The sequence below is a fragment of the Urocitellus parryii genome, chromosome 15, assembly GCF_045843805.1.
Source record: "Urocitellus parryii isolate mUroPar1 chromosome 15, mUroPar1.hap1, whole genome shotgun sequence".
Classification (NCBI taxonomy): Eukaryota; Metazoa; Chordata; class Mammalia; order Rodentia; family Sciuridae; genus Urocitellus; species Urocitellus parryii.
Window position 1 is genome coordinate 15,266,049 of NC_135545.1, and position 27,749 is coordinate 15,293,797.

Sequence of the window (27,749 nt, forward strand, 5' to 3'; positions counted from 1 at the left end):
TCAGAAGGCTAAGGCAGGAAGATTGCAAGTTTGAGACCAGCCTCAGCAACTTAGTGAGGCCCTGTCTCAAAAAAAAGAAAAAGGCTAGAGATGTGGCTGTGATTAAGTACCCTGGGTTTAGTCCCTGGTACAGAAAAAAGGGGGTGGGGAATTTGGTTAATGAGAGATTCTGCCCATTGGTCAAGTAAGATGAAGGCTAAGAATTAGCTATTGGATTTGGCAAGACAAAAGGATATTGGTGACCCTCACAAGTAGGTTTGGAAATGAGAGGAACAAAAACCTGGTTATAGAGGATTAAAAAGAGAGAAGAAATGAGCCAACACTGGGACAGTGAATTAGCTCACTAGGCAGTGTTAAGGCGTTATTGAGGAGCTCTCAAAGATACAAATAGAGTTTAAAAATGTTTTAGAATTGCCAGATATGGTGGCACATACCTATAATCCAGGTTAATCAGGAGGCTGAGGCAGGAGGATCACAAGGTCAAGGCCAGCCTTGGCAACTCAACCAGAGTGTCTCAAAAAATAAAAAGGACTTGGGGTGTAGTTCAGTGGTGGGGCACCCCTGGGTTCGATCCCCAGTAACACACCCAAAGATTAATATCTATGTCCAAATATATATCATTTTGAAACTTCCATAGTAGATCATGTGACAAAAAGTGGTACTAGTATGGATGTTATTGAGAAGCAATCTAACTTGAATTGAGCGTCAGTCATAAAGTATTTATTATTTATTTTTTAGTTGTAGACAGGCACAATACCTTTATTTTATTTATTTTTATGTGGATTGAACCTAGTGCCTCACACATGCTAGGCAAATGCTCTACCACTGAGCCACAACCCCAGCCCTCAATTATAAAGTTTGAATAGACATTCAGTGTCAGTTTGAAATGAATAAACATTAGGGTTAGAGTAAAGCTTGTGGCAAAAGCATGTGAAATAGAAGTCTTCACATGGTGTGGGGAAGAGGTGTTTTTATAAATGTTAGTGATTGTTAGGGTAATTGGTTAAAATAAGGTGGCAAATGAAATTATGATGGGGGAGAGAATTATTACTTTTATTTGGAGTTGCATCATGCTTTTCACTTCTAAAGCCAACTGATTACTTTTGTCTTTTGAAATGTGAGAAAGCCGTGTTGTTCTATGTGAAGGAATGATATGGCAGTTCTTGCATACTTTCTTGGTAAGTAGAGCTTTTTGTTGTTGTTGTTTTAAATATATTTTTAGTTGTCAAAGGACCTTTATTTTACTTTATTTTTTTAATCTATCTATTTAATTGCGGTGCTGAGGTTTGAACCCAGGGCCTCACACATGCCAGGCATGTGTGAATTACACCACTGAGTAAGCACTGAATTACACCCCCATCCCTAAATTCACATTTCTAGTGTTTTATTTAAACTCTATTTACAGTATATAGGTTCTAGAATAATTTTGGGGTTAAGTGATAGATGTAATAGTGGTAGGAGATGTAGAAATACAAGAGCATTTTCTTGTGTGAATGATGTTTGTTATTATTACTGTGACTTGTGAATTTTCCTCATTGTGTTGTGGTTCATATATACAAGGAATTCAAGGCTATAATTGTATATTAAGTCCTCTTAGAATAGTGGTAAAATTAGAACATAAGTGCTAGAGGTGTAGCTCAGTGGCAGAACACTTGCCTAGCATGTGCACGGCCCTTCCTTCAATCTGTATTAGAGCACCCAAAAAAATAAAAGTTAGATCATGAAAATAATACTATAATTCTCCACTTAGGTAAATAGTTGGTAGTAAGGATAAGTTAGTTAGGCTTTCCAATACTTGCTTTGCTATTAAAGGAAATAACATCTAGTCTTCAAGCTAATAGTATAGTTTGGCTATAGATTTATACATAGTTTGAATTTGCAAGATAAAATAATATTGAAGAGCCCGCGCCCTGCTCCGCTTTGGCCGGAAAGCCCCTTGGGCGCAGGGGGAGGCGCGGAGCAGTGCAGGAGCAGGCGGCCAGTCAAGGGCTGGGGTTATGACTCAGTGGTAGCGCGCTTGCCTAGCACATGTGAGGCACTGGGTTCCATCTTCAGCACAACATAAAAATAAATAAATAAAAACAAGGGTTTTTTTTTCTTTAATGCCAGTCAATATAGAGAACAGGAAATAAAACCCTGCATTTAATTGCTCTGTTTAGTTTCCACGTCAGGAAATTATTATTTACTGATGATGATAATAATAATAATAATAATAATAATAATAATAAAATTGTTAAGATAATTGTTAGGAATCATTATACCCTGATAATTATTTCCTGATGGGATTAGCGTTGCTTTAAAAGAATATAGAATAACTGGGCATAGTGGTGCACACCTGTAATCCCAGTGACTTGAGAGGCCGAGGCAGGAGGATTGCAAGTTCAAGTCCAGCCTCAGCAATTTAGCAAGGTCCTAAGCAACTTAGCTAGACCCTGTCTCAAAATAAAAAGGTCTAGGGATTGTCTCAGTGTTTAAGTGCTCCTGGGTTCAATCCCCAATACAAAAAATAAAAAGAGAGAGAAGGAAAGAAGGCATTCATGGCAGCTGGAGTAGCATGTGGAAATTCTAGCTGGGAAAGAAGAAAGAATTTGATATATTCCAGGATCTTACATCAGGCCAATAAGAGTAGAGCATCATTCTTGAATACAGTAGTGGCTCAGAATGAAGTAAAATGTATTAAAGAACTGGATCATGCAGCAACCTTTAAGACTTTTAAAAAGTATATATTTGTAGTTATAGGTAGACATAATACCTTAATTTTGTAATACCTTTATTTTTTATACCTTTATTTTATGTATTTATCTTTATATGGTGCTGAGGATTGAACCCAGAGCTTCACACATGCTAGACAAGTGCTCTACTACTGAGCCACAACCCCAGCCCCAACCTTTAAGACTTGAATAGGAGTTTGGATTTTATTCTAAGTTAATGTATAAATCATTTGAAACATTATGAGTAGTACTCTCAAATTTTGTTTTATATCAGAAGCATCTGAGGAGATTGATGAATACAGGTACATTTGCATTTTTCAGTTGTTAATAAGTATTAAATATCAACAACATTCAAAAAATGGTACTAAGCACTAGAGACAAAGCAATGGATGCAACAAAGTCCTTGCTTTAATTAAGCATTGGAGAGAAAAACAGTAGACCAACTTTAAAAATAGTCTATTAGTGGAAAATACAGTAGAGCTGCAATTACATATTGGACATTTTCATAACGTGACTTTTGAGCAGACAACTGAAATGAGGGGATAACAAATATAGATAGGGACTGGGTTGTGGCTCAGCGGTAGAGTGATCGCCTAGCATGTGTGAGGTCCTGGGTTCAACCCTCAGCACCACATAAAAATAAATAAACAAAATAAATGTATTGTGTACAAAAAAAAGAAATATTAAAAAAAGAAATATAGATATTTGGGGGTTGAGGTTGTAGCTTTGTTGAAGAGCACTTGCCTTGTACAGGTGAGGCACTGGGTTTGATCCTCAGCACCATATAAAAATGAATAAGCATGATGGGAGAGGAGGGGAGGGGGAAGGGGGGATAGGAAGGGCAGCAGAATAAAATAGACATTATTATTGCTGTATGTATATGGGTGACTGTATGACCAATGTGATTCTGCAACCTGTACAATCAGAAAAATAAGAAATTATACCCCATTTGATTAAAAAAATGAATAAGCAAATAAAGATTTTTTTAAAAAAGAAATACAGATATACGGAAGAAGAACATTCCAAAAAGATAAGTAAGGTAGTGATTTCCCCTGGCTTAGGAAGGTTTCTCCATGTGCATGTATTGGTGACTACTTACCTGAACATCAAGGAAGACCCTTCTTTTTCTAGTTGTTGGGATTGCAGACATGTACCACCACACCTGGCCATTTCTTTCTTTTCCTATGAAATATCTATTTATGCTTTTTACCTAATTCTATATCATACTAGGGGTCTTTCATATCTCAATTTATCATTTTCCCATTTTATATTGTTTAAGACCTACAAAAATTTGACTTCCTTGTTTCTGCAGGGTTTTTTGAGTCATAGTTATTTTTGTTTTTGTGATACTGGAGATTGAACTCAGTACTTTGTCCATGCTAGGCAAATGCTATATAAATGAACTCCATCCCCAACCCTCTTTCTTTCCTATTCCCTCTTCCTTTTCATTCCTCTTCCTTTTTTTTTTTTTTTTGTTGTTGTTGGTTTGTTTGTTTTTTGAAACTTTGAGACAAGATGTCTCCAAGTTGCCCAGGATGACCTTTAACTTGCAATCTTTCTTCCTCAGCCTTTCCAGTTGCTGGGATTACAGGTGTGCACCACCCTGCCTATCTTCAAGTCAATAGTTATTGGTATCCCCATTCTACGGTTATAAAAGGTACCAGCCATGTTTTCTTGTCATACTTGTGAAGTTTCTTTTTGTATTTTTATTGTTATATTAGGTCTCTTGAGTTGTCAGAAATTTAGTCTGATTTACACTACCAGGAATAAATTTAATTTTACTTTTTATTCCCCCCAAAGGTTATTTAGTCCTTCTTTTTCAAAATGGTTCCAATACAGTGACTCTTGCAAAGAAAGGTGGTTAGGGCAGAATGAGGGTAGTTTGTCATCTGTGAGGTATACTAGAAAATTATCAGTGTTCAGAATACATAGAGGATAATGGAGAAGCCCAAATGATGCGTTAAAGGGTATCCAGAAATTCACTGTGAAGATTAAACACTGGTAATTAACAATTACCCCAAACTTGAGAAGGCAATTTGGGCCTAAGGAAAAAGGAATGAATTATACTTTTCTATAAATGTGTGACCAAACCAGTGATGGGGTCAGCGATTCATCAGATAACCTGTAAATGATATTTTTCTCATTGTACATATCACTTTGGAAAAGAAATCTAGGGGCTGGGGTTGCAGCTCAGAAATAGGGCACTTTCCTTAAATGTGTGAGGCACTGGGTTCAATCCTCAGCACCACATAAAAATAAATAAAAATGAAGATAATATGTCCATCTACAACTAAAAAAAATATTTAAAAAAAATAAAAAATAAAATAAAGTTATTGTGTCTGTGTTACAATTAAAAAATTATTGGAAAAAAAAAAGAAAAGAAATGTAGCCAGGCATGAAGACATACACCTGTAATTTCAGTTGAGACGCTGAGGCAGAAGAATCACAAGTTCAAGACCAACTTGAACTGGGCACTAAGCAAGATCCTACCTCAAAATAAAATTGAAAAAAGAAATGAAGATGTATCTCAGAGGTAAAATGCTCCTGGGTTCAATCCCCAGAATGACAAGCACACAGCATTAATGAAAATGGCCAGTTTATCATAATAAAGTTATATAACAATAAATTACTTTCCCCACAGTTGTAAAATTCCACCGGTTAAAGATAGGAGTTATTAAAGTACTAAACGTGTGCACTAGAGCGATTGCCTAGCATGTGCCGAGGTCCTGGGTTCAACCCTCAGCACCACATAAAAATAAATAAATTATTTTACTTTTTTTCCCCCAAAGGTTTTTTAGTTCCTTCTTTTTCTAGAACAGTGACTCTTGCAAAGAAACGTGGTTAGGGCAGAATGAGGATGGTAATTCTAAAAGGGAGAAGAACTGCACTTAGGGACTGGGGTTGTGACTCAGTGGTAGAGCTCTACAGCATGTGTGAGGCACTGAGTTCAATCCTCAGCACCATATAAAAATAAAATGAATAAAATAAAGGTATTGTGTCCATATACAACCAAAAATATTTTTTAAAAATCTGCACTTAGAAGAAACTGAGTAAGTAAAAACTAAAAGTACATTTTCATTCAGGATTCTCATCCATCCAGATAAAAGATTTGTAAGCATATTATAAGCATAATATATTTTAATCATATATTATTCTTTCATTAACTACTGGGTTCAGCTATTGTTTTATTCATGTATCTTCCTGAATGAAATTTTTGAATTTTTTGTTCAGAAGCTATTGTCATCTAATTATAAGAATTACATCAACATAAACTGGCAAATGTGCTGTAGAATTTTTTTTTCCTTGAGGGTGTAACTATACAATTATCTAGTCACGGGGCTGGGGATGTGGCTCAAGCGGTAGCGCGCTCGCCTGGCATGCGTGCGGCCCGGGTTCGATCCTCAGCACCACATACCAACAAAGATGTTGTGTCCGCAGAGAACTAAAACAATTATCTAGTCTCACATGATTTTTTTTTTTTTAAAGAGAGAGTGAGAGAGGAGAGAGAGAGAGAGAGAGAGAATTTTTAATATTTATTTTTTTTTTAGTTCTCGGCGGACACAACATCTTTGTTTGTATGTGGTGCTGAGGATCGAACCCGGGCCGCACGCATGCCAGGCGAGCGCGCTACCGCTTGAGCCACATCCCCAGCCCTCACATGATTTTTAATTATAATTTTTTGAGGTTTTTGTTTTGTGTTGAAAGGTTGTGCAAAACTACTGTATTTATAAAAATGGCACAAAAGAGAATTCAACAGTCAATGCACATGCATACTTCATTCACATCTTCAACAATGAAAGGTATTTAACACTACAAAATTAAATAAGAATACTAGCTTCAATGGCAGCTGTTAAGCACTGGAGTCATGTAAGTCACACCAGAATGGGCAAATATTGCCCAAATAAAATTCTATTGTTAAAGCTGAAACAGGTTTAAGGCCATTCAAGTTCAAGCACAGTTAATACAAATATTTCAAAGCCCCTCTTATTTTCATTTGAATTTGTGATCTTTCTTCAAACTTGTGGTCTTAAACTTCTGTTTGACAAAATTCAGAAGGAAAATACAGAAGAAATCAATACAGAGGTTACATTAAATAAGAGTAACATACACAGCTATAATTAAGATAATCGAGGAAGGCAAAAACATTAAAATTGTAAAATTTGCTTATTACTTGTGGGAACCTTTATTAGGAGTTAAGTAATGTATACAAATACTTTCAAGTAGATTACTTATGTTGCTCTAACATGTCCTTTTCATCAATGCACTGTTAAAACTAATCAAAACCTCTACACATGTATATTCCAGTGCATACTGTGTCTACCTGCAAAGCCGACAGTCTCATTTAAATGGCTTAGTGAATGAAAGGAATAAAAGGTGGATAAGTAACATATGAGGAGAAATAATGGGAATTAGAAAATTCATGCAGGTTAGCTCTTTTAATCAGCCAGCCAGCTTGCTAGCAACAAGGGATGGTTTCCGTTGAGGAAGGTCCTGGGGAGTAGGAATATGGTCACCAGTGACCTCTTTCTTATCCGGGCCTGCAGGGGAAGTTGCTTGTTCTTCGTCTTTGCTTTTGCATGTTGCAATCCCCAGAATCAAAATATTTTTGCCCTTTCCGAAATCGTTTCCTTAAAAAATCTAAACCTCCAGGCTTTTGTCCCAGGTGAGGATACCTTGCTTTTAAATTTTGCTTCTTCAGCTTTATCTGGATTAGTCACTTTATCTTCTTCCATTTCCTTCTGCTCCTCCGCTGGGGCCGTCTCTGGGACTTCGGTGGACTTAGCGCTCCTCTGGCTCCATGACAACCGAACACTTCCTCTTTCCTTCAAAGGTCCTTGTTTTTGTTTCTGTTTTTTGCCTTTGGGGCTGTTTAAAAAAAAATCATTTAATAATATTTCCTAGAAAATAAGTTCTCTTCCTACAAAAATCACACTTTATATATTTTAAAAATACCCTTAAGAGTATAGGTACATCCCTTTCTTTATCATAATGATAAAGACAGAGGCATTACCAAATCTGGTAATAGTTTTCTTCAGAGAAACAGGTTTTTTTGTGTGTTTGTTTTTTGTTTAATCTGGTACTGGCGATTCAACCTAGGACTTTGTGCATGCTAGGTAAGCATCCTACCCAGCTATATCCTAGCCTTCAGAGAAATGCTTTGGATAAACCTTTATTGTTCCTCATTCCATGATTTGGTCTTTATTTTTTTAAAAAAAAACATATTCATCCACTCATTTGGGTCATTTGATTTGTGGTGCTGGGAATTCATTCCCAAACTTTACACATGGTAAGCCTGTGCTCCGTCACTGAGTAACATCTCCAGCACAGATACTTTTTTCTTCTTCAAGCTTGCTGAGTAATCATTATTCAACAAATCCTTTGAGATCTTACGATATTGTAGGCATTATTGAAACTGAAAGAGTGGTGACAAGACACAGACTGCCATCTGTCTTCCTGGTTGCTTACATGGAACAATTTCTACTAAGAACTGTTTTGGTCTCATTCATAAAAATTGAAATACAGAGGTCTAATTAACATTCACATTTAAATAGTCAGCAATTTCACATTTTGTTCTTTAACCTAAGAATTGTTTATATAAGTAATACTAAATTTCCAAGAGGTCAGAATTCATTTGGCTATCCATTTGCTGAATTTTAACTATGATGAAAAAAATGATATGACATTTGGTTTTAGAAACTATTGGGACAAATTACATCCAAATGCCTTTGTTTCTCCACCTTTGGTACTGAGGATTGAAATCAGGGGAACTTTACCACTGAGCTACATCCCCAGCCCTTTTTTATTTTTTTATTTTGTTTTGAGACAGGTTCTCACTAAGTTGCTCAGGGGTCTCACTAATTTGCTGAGGTGCCCTTGAATTTATAATCAGCCTTTTGAGTCACTGGGATTACACGTGTGTGCCAACAAACCTGGCTACCAAATGCTTTTTTTTTGGCGGGGGTGGTACTGGGATTGAACCCAGTGGTAGTTAACCACGGGGCCACATCTCCAACCCTTTTTTTGTATTTTATTTAGAGACAGGGTCTTAACTGAGTTACAAAGCTCATTGCTGAGTTGCTGGGGCTGGCTTTCAATTCACAGTCCTGCTTTGGCCTCCCAAGTCGCTGGGATTATAGGCACACACCACCACGCCTGGCCCAAGTGCTTTTTAAAACAACTATTGAACACTCAACAATTCCACACACACTTAAACCAGTAGGTAAGAATTTTTTTTTATAGTCCAGATCCTTTGAAACAGCATATGAAATTAACAGTGGTCAAGGCTTTCTAACTTTCATTATAATCTACTGGTTTCCATTCAGAATTAACATTATGATAAGACATACAGATAGCGTATTTGTCATCATTATGCCCTTATAGTCCTGCACTCGGTAGAAATGGCAATTCTAACACTAATGGTGGTCATTAAGTTATCAAGTCTCAAAATCATCCAACCCTTGTAATCTAATGACTAAATAAACAGATCAATTGAAGTTACTTTCCAACAAATATAGAGGCAGGATGTATTGAAACCAAGACATGCAAAGTAAGTTAAATGACATAGATTAAGGCTTTTCCAAACTGATTATATAAACAGCCTCTGTATGAGATTTTTGGAAATACAATAAGATTCTGGTAGTGATGGAATATTTCCCACATGAATTAAACATAAATTCTTTATAAAAGATATAAAATTATCTCTTTAGAAAATGATCCAAAATCAGGGTTGTAGCTCAGCCATAGAGTGCTCCACTAGCATGTTCGAGGCCCTGGGTTTGATCCTCAGCACCTCATAAAAATAAACAAAATAAAGGTATTGTGTAAAACTAAAAAATATTTAAAAAAAAGAAAATGATCAAAATCAATTCTCTCCCAGTGATTCAGGAGGCTGAGGCAGAAGGCAAGTTGAAGCAAGTCTTAGCAACTTAGTAAAATCCTATCTCAAAATTAAAAAAAAAAAAGGACTAAAGATAGCTCAATGGCAAAGTACCCCTATTCAATCCCCAGTACAACAAAAAAGGGAAAAAAAGGAATCCATACTCTGATGTCATTCATAGCATTTAACCATGATGTTCCATAATTGATGATGAGCAGATTTTTTTTCTAAATTATCATAGATTGCATGGTGTATTCTTTGATGGGTGCACTGTGTGACCTGTCAAAAGGTCAATATTATACTTCTAGCGTTTCTCTAAAGAAGGAACTAACAGACTGAATTAATTTTTTATGAATAAAGTCTTTTTTATGTTTTAATCTGGGAAAATCTTGTCTCTAAATCTTCATATTCATAGGATTTCTTAAAGGTGTAAATATTCTGGTGTTGAGCAAAATTTAATAGTCTGTCCATTTACAATGATTCTCACAATTGTGAATTTTCAGCTCTATAAAGAATGAATGGTGACCAAAGGCCTGGTCAGTTTTCTTACATTCATAGGGTTCTGCATCAGTATGTATTTTCCTATGTTGAGTGAGCTGTGAGCCCCAGACAAAAGGATTTCCCATATTTTTCACTTTTATAAGGTTTCTCACCAGTATGCATTCTCTGATGTTGAATAAGTTGTGAGCCCGAGAAAGGCTTTCTCACATTCTTCACATTCATATGGTCTCTTTCCAGTAAGGATTTTCTGATGTCAGTTCTGAGTCATGAAAAAAAGGTCTTTTTACATTCTTTTCATTCATAATTTCTCTCACCTGTATGTTTTCTGATGTCCATTAAACTTGAGCCATGAAGAAAGGTCTTTCACATTCTTAATATTCATGGAGTTTCTTCTCAACATGACTTTTCTCATGGTGAGCAAGATGTGAAGCCCAAATAAAAGTCTTCCCATATCGCTTACATTCATAAGGTTTCCTACCAGTATGAATTCACTGATATTGAGGAAGGTATAAGCTCCAAATGTAGGGCTTCCTCCCAACATGAACATACTGGTGTTGGGCTAGATTTGCACTATGAATAAAGGCTTTTCCCATTCTTTACATTTATGTGATTTCTCATCAGTATGAATTGTCTGATGTTGAGTTAGGTGTGAGCCACAAGTAAAAGGTTTCCTGCACTCCCTACATTCATAAGGTTTTTCGCCAGTGTGAATCCTGGGATGTTTAATGAGATGTGATCTTTGACTAATTGTCTTTCTACAGTGAGTACATTCGTAGGGCTTTTCACCTATATGAATTCTGTGATGTCGGGTAAGGTCTGAACCACAACTGAAGGCCTTCCCACATTCTTTACATTTAAAAGATCTCTCCCCAGTATGAATTCTGTTATGACCAGTAAAATTTGAGTACATTCATTTTCTCACCAGTGTGTAGTATCTGCTGTTAAGTTCTGAATCAGAAAAAGAAGTGTCTTCCCAGGGGCTAGGGATGTAGCTCAGTTGGTAGAGTGCTTGCCTCACATGCACAAGGCCCAGGATTCAATCCCCAGCACCACACACACACACACACACAAAAGGATTTTATTGTACATCTTAGTTTTATACATTTCATATATGCTTTTAAAGCTTCACTTAACAGTTCAGTGGTTTTCAGGCACAGAATTTAGGATATTGGAGCAAGTCTTTTCCTGGCATATAATGGACATTAACCATGATAGTGGATAGTTTCCTTCTGACCTAGCTGCTTTCTTGATTGAATTTTATTAGAGCAAATAGCTTTAAGACATGTGATACTGCTAAATGGAAACAATGAGATTGAAAATGTTTATAACCTGTATTAAAGTCTTTAAGATATAAATGATTATTTTTCTCCTAAACTAGGATCATTCAGTGAAAATAATATTGTCCACAAACTATTTGGAACAATTGCCTAAGAACCTACTGTCTTCAGGCCTCACAGAATGAGGTAATGGTGTGACAGATTTCTGTTTGGTATCCCTGGAAAGTGCCTTACTCATATCATAAGCATCCTCATCGGGCTCCCCACTGCTGGCTGAATAGTACTCTAACAACTGTCCTGTACACACTGTAGGCCAACTGCTTGTACATGTTGACTGCAACTTGGTTATACTCTTACAAAGAGATCAACCAAAAAAAAATCTACTTCTTCTTTCTGAAATATCCTCTAATAACTCTAAGTTTAGCAGCCAAACCAAGGTGTTAAAATTCAGGGGCATCAGACAGAGCTGTGACATGCCCATGCCATTCTGCCCTGGCTACAGAGCCTTCTGCTTTACCCATAATGTAACCCATTAATTCTCCACCAGGTGCCTCTGCAACGATGAAATACTCTGGCCACTGAACACTGTACTGTAAGTAAAAGGAATCCCACTGTCATATATAAATTAAAATTAAAAAAAAAAAAAGGAATCCCGTTTCTGTAAGAGGTTCCAAGTTAATGTTGAAATGAAAATGGTTGTCACAGATGAAAGTTGAGGGCATGTCCTTTCACCACAGCCACCATCCCAGAAAGCCAGCTTATCTCCTCTTCACAGAATTTCAGTATAAATTAACTGATGTTGAGCATGGTCAGAGGCAGAACGGAAGGTTTTTTTCACAGTCTTTAAATTTATTCTCTCCTATATTGAGTCTCTGGTGTTAAGTAAAACCTGTGTGCTGGTTCATAGTTGGCATTTTTTCATGAGTCAGTATCACCTGCTGGAAATACTCTTCCTGATTTTCCTTTTGTACTTGAAAGTGACCATTGCCTTCCCATCACCTAGAACACAAACCTTCAATGCTGTGGTTTCTATAAATCTGCATTATCTCCCATGGGATAATTCTCTTTCAAAAAAGTTAGTTTTTGATAATAACTTCTTGGTCTGACACCTGGTCTGTGTGGCTGGAAGACAAGAAGGTAAACACACACTATTTTACTGTCCAAAAGAAAATTAGATATCCAGTATAAATATAGAAAGTAAATCCTAAGTTTCACAAGAAGAAAATGATTTTAAAGTTCACAGATTCTGTGCAATATGAAAAAAAAAGGCAAGAAATAAGTCAAACTTTTAAAGTGCTAATAAAAGTTTTAAAAAAAGTTTAGTCAGGTGATGAGAGACAAAGTTTTGGTTTGGCCATATTCATCTGAGGAGTTTGATAAATGATTCTCTGGGGCTGAGATTATGGCTCAGGAGTAGAGCTGAGCACCACATAAAAATAAATAAATAAATAAATAAATAAATAAAGTATTAACAACTAAAAAATAAATATTAAATTTTTTAAAAAAAAATGATTATCTGTATACCTCTTCAATAACGGAATAACAAACTAAAGACTTTTAGTATGGTATAATGAATTCTTAGCATATGTTAGTTGTTGGAAAATAATTATAGAATAAACACATTATAAGACAAAAAGAGAATGAATGGTACATAGGATGGAGTAGGGGATGCTAGGGACAAAGTAGCACAAATGGAATAATCTAATCATATGATCTATCTTACAGTTTAATCCCTTGCATCTCTATGTAAATTATTATGCATAGTGCTTCCACAAGATAATAGCATTTCCAGGTGCTTAAGCAGTCAAAGAAAGATATGAAGGAAGGAATATGATTAGATCTTCTTATTCTCCATTTGCCATTCTACATGTAAATATTTAACCTTGCTCATTTCTTCTACTCTGTATAGCCAAATCATTTTTTGTCATATAATCCCAACCAAAGTGCTTTATTTATTCTTTATACCATGGTATTGCTTATCCGTTTTATAGTAGCTTTGGTTGTTTTATCTTTCAAACCTCTTCTGAGATCTTCTATTCCCTTCTAGTCAAGGCCAAGGAAAGTATTTCAGAAAATAGCTACAAATACACAAGTAATGTGTGAGACACTATGATGAACATTTTATATAATTCTAAGTTTAAAAATGGAAAGGTTGGGAAATAACATCATTGGTTTAACATATGGAAAGCATATAGTCCAAAATCACCACTCTACCAGGAACTCCATGACACACGGGGTAGGTTATGTTTACATTGATTGAGTTGGTTTTGGGTGATATTTCAGATAGGAAAATTACTTGAGAAATCTGCCAAAGCAGTATGAATCTAGCAGGAGCTAGAAATTAAGTAGAAGTCTTACTATTTTGAGACTTAATTTTTCTTATGTATTTAGGATTCAGTAAAAGCATCATTTGGTTGTGCTATAATTTTTTTCTTCAGAACTTGGGAATTTTTCCTGGAAACAGAATTTCTTAGGAACTGAGCAAGGATTCAAGCAAAAACCAGATGAGTTAAAAGGCAGTTCAGTCACAAGATATGAGCAGTATAAATTAACCACAGCAGAAAGATAACAGTCCTCAGTTTGAGAATATTTTAGTTTACTGATGTCACCTTTTGGTGATGGGAAAATTAGTGACCTTGACAGAACTTTTGTTTATTTTTTTATTTTTTAAAAATATTTTTTTAGTTGTAATACCTTTGTTTATTTTTATGTCGTGCTGGGGATTGAACCCAGTGCCTCATGCATGCTAGACAAGCACTCTACCACTGAGCCACAACTCTGGCCCCTTTTGTTTATTTTCTATATGATTATCAGAGGTTTGTTGAGGAAATTGGGAATAATACACTGTTTCTATGAAGCACCTGGGACAGAATAAGTGCTGACTCTAACCCACATCCCATGTGTGAGGTGGGAATGGAGTTCCTCTTGGTGTAATGGGCTGGCTGCAGGGGAAAAGCTAAGAAAGAGTAGCAGAAAGTAAAAAGCAGGAGTGGGACAGGCTAGCTGATCTTAGGAATCGAGCTTCCAAACTAAAAGGAGCAAAATGGAGCCCGAGCTTGATTTATATCAGGGAATACCAAAGGTTTTCCATGGAATGATCTTTGCCAAATAAGGTAGGAGGTGGGCTGTCCAGTTCCCAATGGGTTATGCCCAACTCTGGAGCTACAAGAAGGGTCTTCCCAGAAGACCCCCGATATAGGTCATGTGCCTTGGGCCATCAGATAGTTACCAAGGATAAACCTAAATCTCCATGGCTCCATACCAAGAGAAGACCCTCAAGTAATTCATGGCTGGGTCCCTGCACTGAACAGCTAATAAGCAATCATCATTAGAGAAGTAAATGGAGAATCTAGGGAACTGGACAAACCAGAGCTTGTCTCTTCTGAGGCTGCATTACCCTGGTTGTCTTCTGTTAGCTTTAACCTCTCTTCTGCCTCTTCCTCCTTACTGGCCAGAAATTGTTAACACCTATTATTCTGATTTCAACCATGCAGTCTATTGGGTCTTTTCTTACTGTAGAACCTATTATGCAGATTTGTGGCCATGCTCTTGTCATAGGAAAGAATGAAATTTTCTTAATATTATATACTCTTTGTTAACTCTTCTAAACTAAAATGAAATTTAAAAATCAGCTAGAAGAATGTCAGCTAAAAGCATGAATTAATGAATGCAGGAAATACATAGGAAGGAAAAAGTAGGTAATATAGGAAAACTTCAAGAGGTAGTAGATACAATAAAAACAAAACCACAATTTGTTTGAGAATGAAGAAATTAACAAAAATATAAATGAAAAAGAGAAACTTGACCCAAACCATTCATAAAATAATTACCACTAGAAAAAAGAGGAACATTTACCTTTTTGTAACACAAGGGAAAATCTAGAGCGTAGAAATAGAGAGGTATCTGGAGTAAAGAGAAAATTCTCTTGCAAAAGGCTTTGTGTGTAGATTTCAGGCCTTTATCAGAGATTTTTGGCCAGTGAAGTGATATTCAAGCTGGATATTTCAGAGGTGTTGCTGCCTCACCAAGCAGCTGAGCTGTTATCTACAGTGATGGCTGTCTGATGCCTCTTCAGCCCACACTCACCTGGGCAAGGTCCTCTTACTTCATTCTTCAAAACCATCCAGGAATCTTGGCCTTTTCCTAATAAGAACACATCTGGCTGATAAATGTATAGTCCTGCCCAGAAGATAAAATATTAAAAAATGACCACATGAATAAAATTTCCATCTGGAACCTTGGTTATTACAAAAGAAAGATAATGACAGGACAAGAAAAAAAGGCACAAAGGATGAGGAAGATGAGTCACCAAGAATGATGAGGACTGCTAATAAAATACAAACCAGAGCTGGGCTTGTGGCTCAGTGGTAGAGCGCTTGCCTAGCATACGTGATGTGAGGCACTGGGTTTGATTCTCAGCACTACATATAAATAAATAAAATTCCTTCAATAACTAAAAATATTTTTTTAAAAAACCATATTCCCAGAAACAGAAGTCAGAAGTGCCCCTAGATATTTAAAGATAATCAAAAAAAAAAATGAGAGTAATAGAAAGCAGGAATTTCTAGGTTCAAATTCTGAATCTTACCCAGTGAGATGAGGTGGCGTAGTTCTCCAATGTTACATGTCTATACAAATCCCTCTGTCCTAGACACTAGGCACTCCCACTCCTGAAAAAAATTCATTCACATTCTTGAATATCATCAACTGCTAAAAGCACAAACAGACATATTAATGGTGAAATCTGATGAAATATTTTAGATGGAAAGTAGAAAAGGGCACTCCAGGCAACTGGACATACTAGGAACAAAAAAGTGGAGTTGGCAGCCTGTGGTATGGGAGGAAATGATATATTAGTGTGACTGCAGCGGAGTGCTTTCAGGCTCTCAAAACTCCTATTGCTCAGTCACAAGTTCCTGTGACCTTCATGTAAAACACAAGGCACTAGGATGGCAGCCCAGAGTAGTACACATGCATCATAGGAGTCCTTTTGATGTCACTGAGAGGCTGGAGCGTGGCTGCAATCATTACCTCCAGATTTATAACATGAAGAAAGTTGGGGCTTTTGTGGGCTGTTCATTTCCTTGTGCTGTGTAAGCTTTTAGTTGAATTTTCCATCCTTTTAAATTGAAAGAATGCTTTATAGGTATGCTCCTTCACTGCTCTTTTCTATGGAAAATGTGTAGGGACTTTGGTGGTTAAACAGCTAACAATCGGTACATGTTTTCTTGATATTTATGTCTCTGATTTCCTGGCAACATGTCAGATTTCTTTGAATTCTCTAACTAAAAGTATCAGAAAGTGTCTTATACTGAAATGAATGCCATCCAATGCTTTAGATAATGTGGGGTTGGGGTTGGGGTTGTGGCTCAGTGGTAGAGCACTTGCCTAGCATGTGTGAGTAATTGTGTGCTTATCCTCAGCATCACATAAAAATAAATAAGGTGCTGTGCCCATCTACAACTAAAAAAAAACTTTAAAAAAAAAATGATAAAACACTGAAGAAAAAATCAAAGACACTGAAAGATGGAAAAGTCCCATGATCATGAACCAACAGAATTAGGTATAAACTTAAAGGAAATAAAGTCAGCCTACAAAAGAGATACCTGCATACCTGTTTTTATTGTGGCAATATTCACAGTAGCCAAGTTATGGAATCAGCTTAGGTGCCTGTTAACAGATGAATGAATAAAGAAATTATGGTGTGTATGTATGTATATGTATATGTGTGTGTGTGTGTGTGTGTGTGTGTATATACACACACACATATATGCATACATGCATATATACACACACACATATATATACACATATATTTACAGGAAAACTATAGAACTGAAGGTAATCAAGTAAGCAAAATGTCAGATGTAGAAATGAAGTGTATCATGTTTTCTTTCATATGTGGTAACTAGAAGATTAAAAAAAAACATGAACTGAAAATAGAAGAGGGACTATTAGCACAGGGAAACGAATAAACGCAAGAGAAGGTAGTGTGGAGGGTATATCCAATGAAAACACAATATATATGTGCATAGAAATGTCACGGAAACCCATTAATTTGAACCATTATAATGAGTTAATGTTTATGATGATGATGGTGATAATAATAATAAATATAGCTCTGTATATTTAAGGAATATAAAGTGGGAGAAAAAATAGATGGTGGATATATTAAACAGGGATCAGATAATGAAAAGTCACAAAAATAGGCTCTCATGTTTGGGCTTCTTCTCAGAAGTAATGAGAAATCATTCTGCATTTTTAAAGTCAGGTTAATAATGTTTCCAAAGAGATAAAATTGGTGTAAGAGGAAAGACTATACTCAGTTTGAGGGGTTTGTCAAAATTTCATTTGTAAAGCATGTAGTATGAGCTGGGCCAAGGAAAATTTCAGTGTCATAATAGAACTTCATGTACTTTGCAAGAAAAGCGAGGAGCTGGACAACAAACTGGATTGAAATATACTTGTATTTCGGAAGCAGAGAGGACTTGAGAAAGAACCTGTGTGGATGCCATAGTAAGGTTACAGAGAAAACAAGAAATATTTATTGCCATAAAGAGTTGCCATTTCTGTAAAGAGGAATGGTATAAAAAGAGGTAGTAAGGGCTGGGGCTGGGGCTCAGCAGTAGCGCACTTGCCTGGCATGTGTGAGGCACTGGGTTTGACTCTTAGACCTTTATTTTATTTATTTATATGTGGTGCTATCAACAACTAAAAAAAATATTTACAAAAACAGGTAGTAAAAGGAGACATGGAGACTTGAGGGGAAGTCAAGGTGATTAAAGAAATAGTGAACAATTCAATGATTATCAGTGTATTTATAAAAATATGCAAACATTCAAGTCAGTTTCATGCATGCTAGGCAAGTGCTCTACCACTGAGCCACAACCACAGCCCTGATTTCTCCTTTTTATTTTATTTACATGATTCATTACATTAATTGATTTGGGGATGTTGAGGCAAACTTGCGTTCCTGGGCTATATCTGACACTGTATCATGTTGGATAAGTCATTTCATATGTTATGGGGTTTGGTTTGCTTGAGTATTTTGTTGAGAATTTTTGCACCGTTATTCTTACAAGATATACTTACAGGAAAATTATAGAACTGAATTATTGTGTGCTTATCCTCAGCATCACATAAAGTTCTGGTATGTAGGTAGTCTTATTAACTGGCTCAGCCTTTGTGGAAAACTAACAGTAACTGCTTATGAAGATTCATATGCTGCATGACCCATCAGTTGCTCTCCTAAGAATATACCCAGCAGAAATGCAAAAAGCCTTGTAACATCACTATTTATGAGAGCCTAGAGAAGGAAACAATGTCTATCAGAGTAAAATGACCAGGCACAGTGGTGCACACTTGTACTCCCAGCCGCTTGAGAGGTTGAGGCAGGAGGATCTTGAGTTCAAAGCCAGCCTCAGCAAAAGCAAGTTGCTAAGCAACTCAGTGAGACTCTGTCTCTAAATAAAATATAAAATAGGCCTGGGGGGCTGGGGATGTGGCTCAAGCGGTAGCGCGCTCGCCTGGCATGCGTGCGGCCCGGGTTTGATCCTCAGCACCACATACAAACAAAGATGTTGTGTCTGCCGAGAACTAAAAAATAAATATTAAAAATTCTAAAAAAAAATAAAATAAAATAGGCCTGGGGATGTAGCTTAGTAGTCAAGTGTCCCTGGTACACCGCCCCCCCCCTCCGAAAAAAGTAAAATGGACACATACAAGTGGTGTATTCATGCACTGGAACACTATTTAATACAAATGAATTTTCTGCATACAACAATATGGATGGCTCTTAAAAACATGATATTGAACAAAAGAACCAACACAGTAGGGTACTCACAGTGTATGATTCCTTATACAGATCAGTTCAAAAAAGAGACAAAGCTGATGTATGGTGGTTACTTTGGTGGAGCTACTGGTTGAACAAAAACTCCAAAGGGACTTCTAGGTTGCAGGTATTACTGGACCTGAGTACTTATATTGCTGTTCCCTTTGTGTTCTTTCACTTAAGTCATACAGTTCTAATTCTAGTGGTTGTTTGATTGCATTATCATGTACAGACTTGCCTATAAACACGGTAAACTCTAATAAAATTTACTTGGGAAGAAATATATAATAGGCAAATAAACAAAGATAAGCAGGGGTTATAATCTTGAAGATGCTAAATACCATAGCCTACAGTTCACAATAACATATAGCAATTATAAGTATATGCCTATTAACAAAGCTACAACTTTCCCTCTGAGGCTGTAGTTTAGTGGTAGATACCTTGCCTGGCTTGCACAAGTCCCTAAGGTAGATAGAGACATCAACACCACAAAAACAAAGAACAACAAATACAAATTTAAAAAGCTGCACTTCTCCTAAAGCAAAAATTGCAGGTTATATAAGAAATAAAATTTTCAGGCTGGAGCAGAAATGGAAGAAAGTGATAGACTATAGATGGGAGTTAGAAGAATTCGAGAATCAGAGAAAAAAATAGGCAAAAAATATAGCACACTTATATCCCCAGCGATTCTGGAGGATGAGACAGGAGGATTTTAAGTTTGGTGCTAGCTTGGGCAACTTAGCAAGCAAGACCCTGCCTCATAAAACAGAAAACTCCCAAAGAACTCCTAAGTACCAACAATGTAGCTCAGCAGTAGAGTGCCCTTGGGTTCAATCTCCAGTACTGGCCCCTACATAAAAAGAAACAATTGCATTAATCAGAGAATTTTAATACACAATCTAATATAAATCAGGTACAAAATAATAAGTAACTACAGACTGGCTTTATATTATATCACAACGAAAAAGTCAATTCCAAAAGTAAAAAAATGTCACAGTGTGGCAAAATCATGTTGCCTGCGTCCTTTATCTGAAGTGGTCATTGAGTTCCCCTCCTGTCACAGGGTCAAGACTCCTTTCCAGTACTGAGGCAAAGGCATTATACCAGTATATTAGTTTTCAACTGCTACTGCAACAGGTGTCTATAAATGTGGTGGTGCCTTAGGCTAAAAGCAAGGTGGTCTTGGCAAGACCATGTTCCTCAATGCTCTAGGAAGAATTTGTTTCCTTATGTTTGCCAACTTTTTGGAGGTCACCAATATTGCTTGATTTGTGGCCCAGTTCCTCTGTGAAGCCAGCAGAATTACATCTCTATGACTATTTTTCTGTGGTTACACCTTCCTCTGATTATAAAGTCATCCAGGAAAGATTCATTGACCTATACAATCATATTGGGCCCAATTAGATGATCTAGGATATTTCCCCATTCAAGGCTCCTATTCCATCTGCAAAGTCCTTTTGCTATATGAGGTAACATATTAGGAATTAGAAAGGGGACATCTTTGGCAGGGCCATAATTCTGCCAGCTCTGAGGCTGGGCTCATCACAGAAAACTTGCACCAGACATGCTAAAAAGGCAAGAAGGGCAAGGTTAAGGAGTACAGCAACTGTCTATTTCAGTACAATAGTCTTTGGGGTTTGGGGGGCTGTTATAGCCAATAGGTAGAGTAAGGAGTCAGGTAACCTTATGTTTTTCATGGATGGAGAAGATTCTTGCTAAAGTGGCTTAGTAAGATTCTTATTGAAGTGAAGTTGACAGGCTAAGGAAGAAACATAGCTAATAAAGAAGGCTCAGAGGAGCCTGATTAAAGTTTGGTTTAGGGAGTCCTTGTCAATTGAGAATCATGGAAAGCTCTGATGAGCAGTTTCACTGAAGCAGTTTGGGTTTGGTCAGTTGTCTGTACCATTGGACTGTGGTCAGGCTCTACTTACTGGATTCTACTTCTCAGAGGCCTCTAGGCCCAATTCCCCCTCCTTGAGCCTCTTCTGAGGACTGGATGGTCTTTTCCAAAGAAAATGGGGAACAACTTCAAGACTTTGTGAGACCAGGTTTGACTCGTTTGGACTGAATGGAGTGGAGCTGATTCGGTCATAGGAGGCTTAATGAGAGGTGCCTATGGACTCTGCAGTTGTGACTGGTTGTGAGGTTGTGTGTGTGTGTGTCCTGTTGTGTTTAGGTTTGGGGTGCCTGCAATGTTTGTGTCTCCTTGGTGTGAGTGAGTTAACTTTTTGTCCTTATTGCGACTGACTGTAGAAGTGGGGCACCTTGGTCACTCCAGCAATAGATCTGTCAGCTCAGGGAGAGTTCTGGACAGAATCTGTCAATGTCTCTGCTTTTATCTGATGCCCAAATTAAGTAGCACACCATAGACTTCTTTGACTAAACTCTGAATGTGCGGGGCTGTCGGAACTGAGCCAGGGTGACCTCTGAAATGGTATGGTGGTCCCACAAAAGAACCTATTGTTTTCTTCTGCAGCTCTGCCCTGCTTGGATAGAAGCCTCCTTCTTGGATAGAGAGGAATCATGGTTGTTGAACATCCACAAAGCATCTGCAAGGTACCTTGTCATTTCCTCTTGTTTCCTGAATCCTGAAGTCACTTACATGACTTCCTTTCCTTCTCTTGAAAGTTGTTCCACATCCAGTGACCTGATTCCTCCAGTTTCCTTTTTGAGAAACTATGATGGCAACAGACCCCAATCCTTGATTCCCACCACTTGATTTTCCCTTATTAATTTCTCAACTAGTTTTATAAATTAGTTGTAGATGGGCACGATATTTTATTTATTTATCTTTATGTGGTGCTGAGGATCGAACCCAGGGCTTCTTATGTGCTAGTCAAGTTCTTTACCATTGAGCTACAACCCCAGCCCTATCAGCTAGTTTTAATTTTTCTTTGAGCTGTCTTTTTATTTAAAAAGTATTTTATGTCTTGTTAAAAAATTAAAATTAATATGACTAAGTAATTTCAAAAGTACAGACATCCCCAGTGAAGATAACCTGAATTCCCTATTGAGACCAATGCTAATTTTTTGACATTTCCTTCCCAGTATATTTTATGTGCATGCATAAATTATAATTTTTAATCTTTTTCTTTTGGGGGACTTGATATGAAGCACATATTTTCATTCATGCTTGGCAAGTGCTTTAATGCTAAGCTAAACACCAGTTCTAATATATAATTTTTAAAACTTGAATTCATATAGCATTTTACATGTAGCACATTCTACCTTTTCACATAGAATCATATTCAATTATTTTTCCACTTAGCCTAATTTCAGAAATACTTTTAGAGAGGCATAATATTTATTTGGATACTTTTGGTTTATTTTCTTCAAAATTAGATCTAGAAATGGCTTAAAACAACCATTGGTGTATATAGTTTAACAAATAATTATAAAACACACATGTAAGGGCTATAGTGTTCAAGAAATAGAGCTGAAAATGCCCCTAATTTACTCTCCTACAGAACCACAAACAATAAGGTTAAATTAATGATAATCATATGACCATTTATCCATTTTTCTTTTTTTTTTCTTTTTTTTGGTTACCAGGGATTGAACCCAGGGCACTTAACCTCTGAGCCACATCTGTAGTCTTTTTTATTTAATGTATTTAAAAATTTTGAGACAGGGTCTCACTAAGTTGCTTAGGATTTTGCTAAGTTGTTAAGGCTGGCCCCGAACTTGTAATCTTCCTGCCATAGCCTTCTGAGTCTCTGGGATAACAGAACTGCATCACATCTAGTTTCTTAGCCTTTTATTAGAGCTTTGGTACTTATCAATACATGAAGCCCCAAACGATACAGATTTATTTTTCGTCTATTCTACAAGTAGACATGTCTATTGTACAAGTATACATTCTTTGTGTCTTTGTTTATAACACATTAAAATTATACTTCATTTTTTCCATTGCCTTATATGTGCTATCCTATATATTTAAAATAAACTATAGTGTAATTTTCTTTTCTCCTTTTACTGAATATGTGACTTCCCCTTTTTAGCTATTAACAAGTCATGTGATTATGAACCTTTTGGCACATATTTGGATACACCAGTGCGTACATTTACATACTTAGGATATAACTAGGATTAAATTATTGATAGGGTTTGTGGGCCTTTGATTTTACCAGGCAATGCTAAACACTTCTCTTACAATATTGTATAAGTTTCTACTTGTATCAACAGTTTACAGGGAGTCCTTTTGCTCCATATATATGCTAGTTCTTGGCCTTGTTATACTTTTCTATTTTTTGCCAATTTTGTGTCTAATATCTTCATATTTAACTGATATTTCCTTTATTATTAGTGCAGTTGAATACCAGTTCTTGGATATTAGAAAGTCCTCTTTTCCAAAATGCTTGTGGAAATATTTTGCCAGATTTTAGGTGGGGTGTTTTTCTCTAATATGCAGTAGTTAATATACATATATGTAGATACATACATACGTGTATAACTTCTGTATATTAGTCATTTGATAGTTATACATATGACAAATTTTTTCCCGCTCTGGCTCAGTTTTTCACTTTTTGTTCCTTCCTTCCTTCCTTCCTTCCTTCCTTCCTTCCTTCCTTCCTTCCTTCCTTCCTTCCTCCCTCCCTTCCTCCCTTTCTTCCTTCCCATTGAACCCAAGGCCTACTGCATGTTTATTACTACCATGAGCTATATCTCCAGTCCTATTTTTGTTATTTTATATTGAGACAGGGTCTTCTTACATTGTCCACACAGTACTTGAACGTGGGATTTTCCATGTAGCTGAGATTTTTCAGGTATGTGCCACTGCACTCAGCTCAGTTTTTATTCTTTATATCATTTTGTTAAAATTGTGGATTTGGATGTAATAAAGTCTTTTCCTATGATTAATTCTTAAGAAATGTCCTTGTACCTTGAGATACTGAGATTTTCTTCTGTATTCTCTTCTAAAAGTCTTCTAGTTATTAACATTTAGGTCATTATACTATCTGTGAACTAATTTTTTTAGGGGAGGATTCTGTTTTATTCTTTTCCCCACATGGCAATTCAGTTGTTTCAGTATCATTTATCAGAAAGTATATCTTTTCTTCACTTGTAGGCATTACCACTTTAGCAAAGAATCAAGTGATCATTGTTTCAAAGTTTGTTTTCAATTTTATATTCTGTGCCATTCATTATTTATCTCTCCTTCAGTAATAAAGCATACTATCTTTTTCACTGTCAATTTATATTTGGAGAAAGTTCTTTCACCTTTTTTTGTTGTTGTTGTTTTTGTTGTTTGTTTGTTTTTAACCAGGGATTGCACTCAACCACTGAACCACATCCCCAGCCATTTTTTAGGGCCATGCTAGGTTGCTGAGTTGTTTAGGGCCTTGCTAGGTTGCTGAGGCTGGCTTTGAACTTGCAGTCCTCCTGCCTCAGCCTCCCAAACTGCTGGGATTACAGGCGTGTGCCCCCCAAGCCCAGCTCTTTTTACCTCTTGTTCCTCAACAATGTCTTAGCTATTTTGTTTTCCTTCAGATAGTTATCAGTTAACATCATAATTTTAACCTGAGTATTTGATAATAAATAACTATGCTAATTTTCCCTTCTTTTGCTCCTTCTCTTCCTCTTTTTCCTCCTTCAAGAAAAGCAGATTTAATAAACTAAAATGACTATGCTAACTTGAACTCAGCAAAGTTGTAAGAAAAAAGTCTTGAAAATTCACCTGCTGATGTCCCCACAAAGTGTGAGTTTCATTTTCATGCACCATGTTCTTTCCCCAGAATGCTGAAGTTCAGTTTGGAATTGAGCAGAAACGTAGCATACAGTTTTTCTCAGTTCAGTCCTAAGTGTTGGACTTTTGAGGCAACAGGTTGCTGGTATAAATACCTGTGGAAACACAAAAATGTGGGTGAATAGTTCTTTGAATATTGCCTCCTTCTACTTCTATCTTTTCCACATCTTTATGTATGATTTTAAAAATTTTCTCATGTTCTTAGCCTCCTCAAATACACTTTGGAAAGTGGAAGATGTGAACAAATTAGTTATAGATTTAGATACAGATGTAGATATTTGTTGTCTGATATTTTGTGTTTTAATAACATTTGGTCTAAGTCCATTCTGTGTGGTATCTTTTCCCATTCTCCCTTATTACACTTTTTTTATACTCTTTTCTCCCCTTCCACCCCTTACCCCCACCATGTTCTATTACTTTCTGCCTATACAGATTTCCCATCTATTCCTAATAACATTTTAATTCAAATTTTGAATTCACTGTAAAAATATACAAATCGGATTATTTAATCATTGCAGTTTAAATAGTTTGAAATATGGTATAAAGACCTTGGGCTCTATTATCAGAAAAAAGTTTCTTCTGATCTCACCTATACACCTGAGAACTTTTTAACCTGTGAATGAGAGAATACTTTTTTCTCAGTGTTGTTGATATTGAAATAACATGTGTGTATAGAACACTTGATGCATACCAGGTATTTGATAACTACTATCTCCCTTTCTTCATTACTGCCTCTTTGTGAGACTGCTATAGCACTTAAAGTATATAGCATTTAACTAGATGCATTTTGTTTTCCCTAAAGTATCTTACAGTAAAACCAGGATGATGTCTTTCAGTTATATTATACATAGCTTTACAATCCATTTACAAAGTTTTCCTATTTACTAGGAATCTAATTCTCATTTACCTACTATGATTCTAATATAATATACTCAAAATGACTTATTTTCTTTTCCCTTACTTGGCACTGCCTTCTACATGATATATCATTAAAATAATTTGCATTAAACATTTGAATTTTTTGTAGTTCTTTGATTTATGTCTTGTTGCTTCTACCTAATACTATGTTTGGGTGTTTTGTTTTTAAACTCTTTCAATAACAGATCAAATGGCACTTCTTTTCTGAAGATTGCTGTAGTCTTTGTTTCTTTCATTATATCAAAATATCTCTATTATAAATATTTTGGAAAACATAGAGAAATATAAGGAAAAACCAATAGTCCTCTATAACCCTATATATTAGAGATGGGTCACCATATGATTCTAATATGCTGTTACATGTGAGAACTAATGACTTGAGCTTATGTGAGGTGATGAGAGAAACATTAAGGTTTGGCATGGTTTCAACATTTAGAATTTTAAAGACTATTGATTCTAATGTGCAATCAGGAATGAAAATTACTGGCTTAGACAAATCATGATTCGTTTTCTTGAGCTGAACATAATAGCTGTGAAAGAAAATCAATAGTTTTGTAACAAGGAAGTAACAAAAGGTGTAGTTTGGGAGAGGTAATCAACAATATCTGACACACTTGTGTTCTTGCTAGCAATTAACATTATGAAAATATCATTGGTCATTTTAGTGGCTTTGGAAGAAAGAAAACTAAAGGATATGGTACATACACACCATATTTAATCAGTCTTTTTTTTTTCTTTTCAAAACTATCTTTGGGCTTTGTAAACCTTGCATTTTTTTAATCTGAATTTTTATTTGATATTCTTTTATTGAGAAACTGAGTTTAAGTGGTTTTCCTTTTTCTCCTTTTTAGGCATTTAATTCTGTTAATTATTTTTTTATTTGGCAGTTTCCCTAGGTTCAGTCTTTGATATGTTGGTTTCTTTTTACTCCATTTCTGGGTGATTTGCATTTCTTTTATATTTTATATTTAATGTGAGAATCATTTAGAAATATGTTTGAAAGAAAACTGGCATAGAACTGATCACACAGGCACACCAAGGACTGAGGCAGAAAGCATATGTATTGTCAGGCACCCGACAGGCTGGTCTGCCCAGAGAGAGCAGCTAGCTGGAAAGAGCAGCAGCAGTCCCCTTGAGCATTACTTTTTATAGGCCAGGATCATGACTGGGTTTAGTCCTTGTGACTGGCATAGCAAGCATCACCTGATTTCACAGAAAGCAAGTTTCTATTTCTTGGGAACAGAGATGGGCAAGTCTTTATCTTTCAAGGAGAATAAGAATAGTATTCATAAAGTCGGGGTGGGGAAAGGAAGATGGCTGTAGTCATGCCAACAATGTTTTATTTTGGATACTTACATTTTTAACTTTAAACTTGCATGAGTTTTAAGTAGACTGTTAAGTATACTTAACAGTAAACCTCTTACTCATATTACCCATTGTTGTATTTTCACCAAATGGCCTTATCACTGCTGCCTGCATCTCTTCTTTTTCTTTTTATGTATATATTTTGCCCCCTTTACCACCTCAGTGTGTTATTTTCTAAGAATAAGTATACACGTGACCATGGTAGGTTATTAATATAAGAAACTTTAACAAAGAAAACATTTGGCATTTGTTTTTTTTTTGGGGGGGGGATTGGTTAACTTCACTTAGCATTATCTTCTCCAACACCATTTACCTGGAAATGCCATGATTTTATTCTTTTTTATTGCTGTGTAAAATTCCATTGTGTATATATGCCACATTTTTTTTAATCCATTTACCTACTGAATGGTATCTAGGTTGGCTCCACAGTGTAGCTGTTGTGAATTGTGCTGCTATAAACATTGATGTGGCTATATCCCTGTAGTATGCTGATTTTAACTCCTTTGGGTATAGACTGGGTCAA

At 36.2% G+C, this 27,749-nt stretch overlaps 1 protein-coding gene and 1 pseudogene across 2 annotated transcripts in view; one reads left to right on the forward strand and one right to left on the reverse strand.

Annotated features, from left to right (window-relative positions):
* Window positions 1–27,749, forward strand: part of LOC113175099 (uncharacterized) — a 192,123-nt gene that overhangs the window by 104,456 nt on the left and 59,918 nt on the right. The gene's annotated exons all lie outside the window — the stretch shown is intronic.
* LOC113175093 (cAMP-regulated phosphoprotein 19 pseudogene) lies at window positions 7,152–10,540 on the reverse strand (annotated as a pseudogene).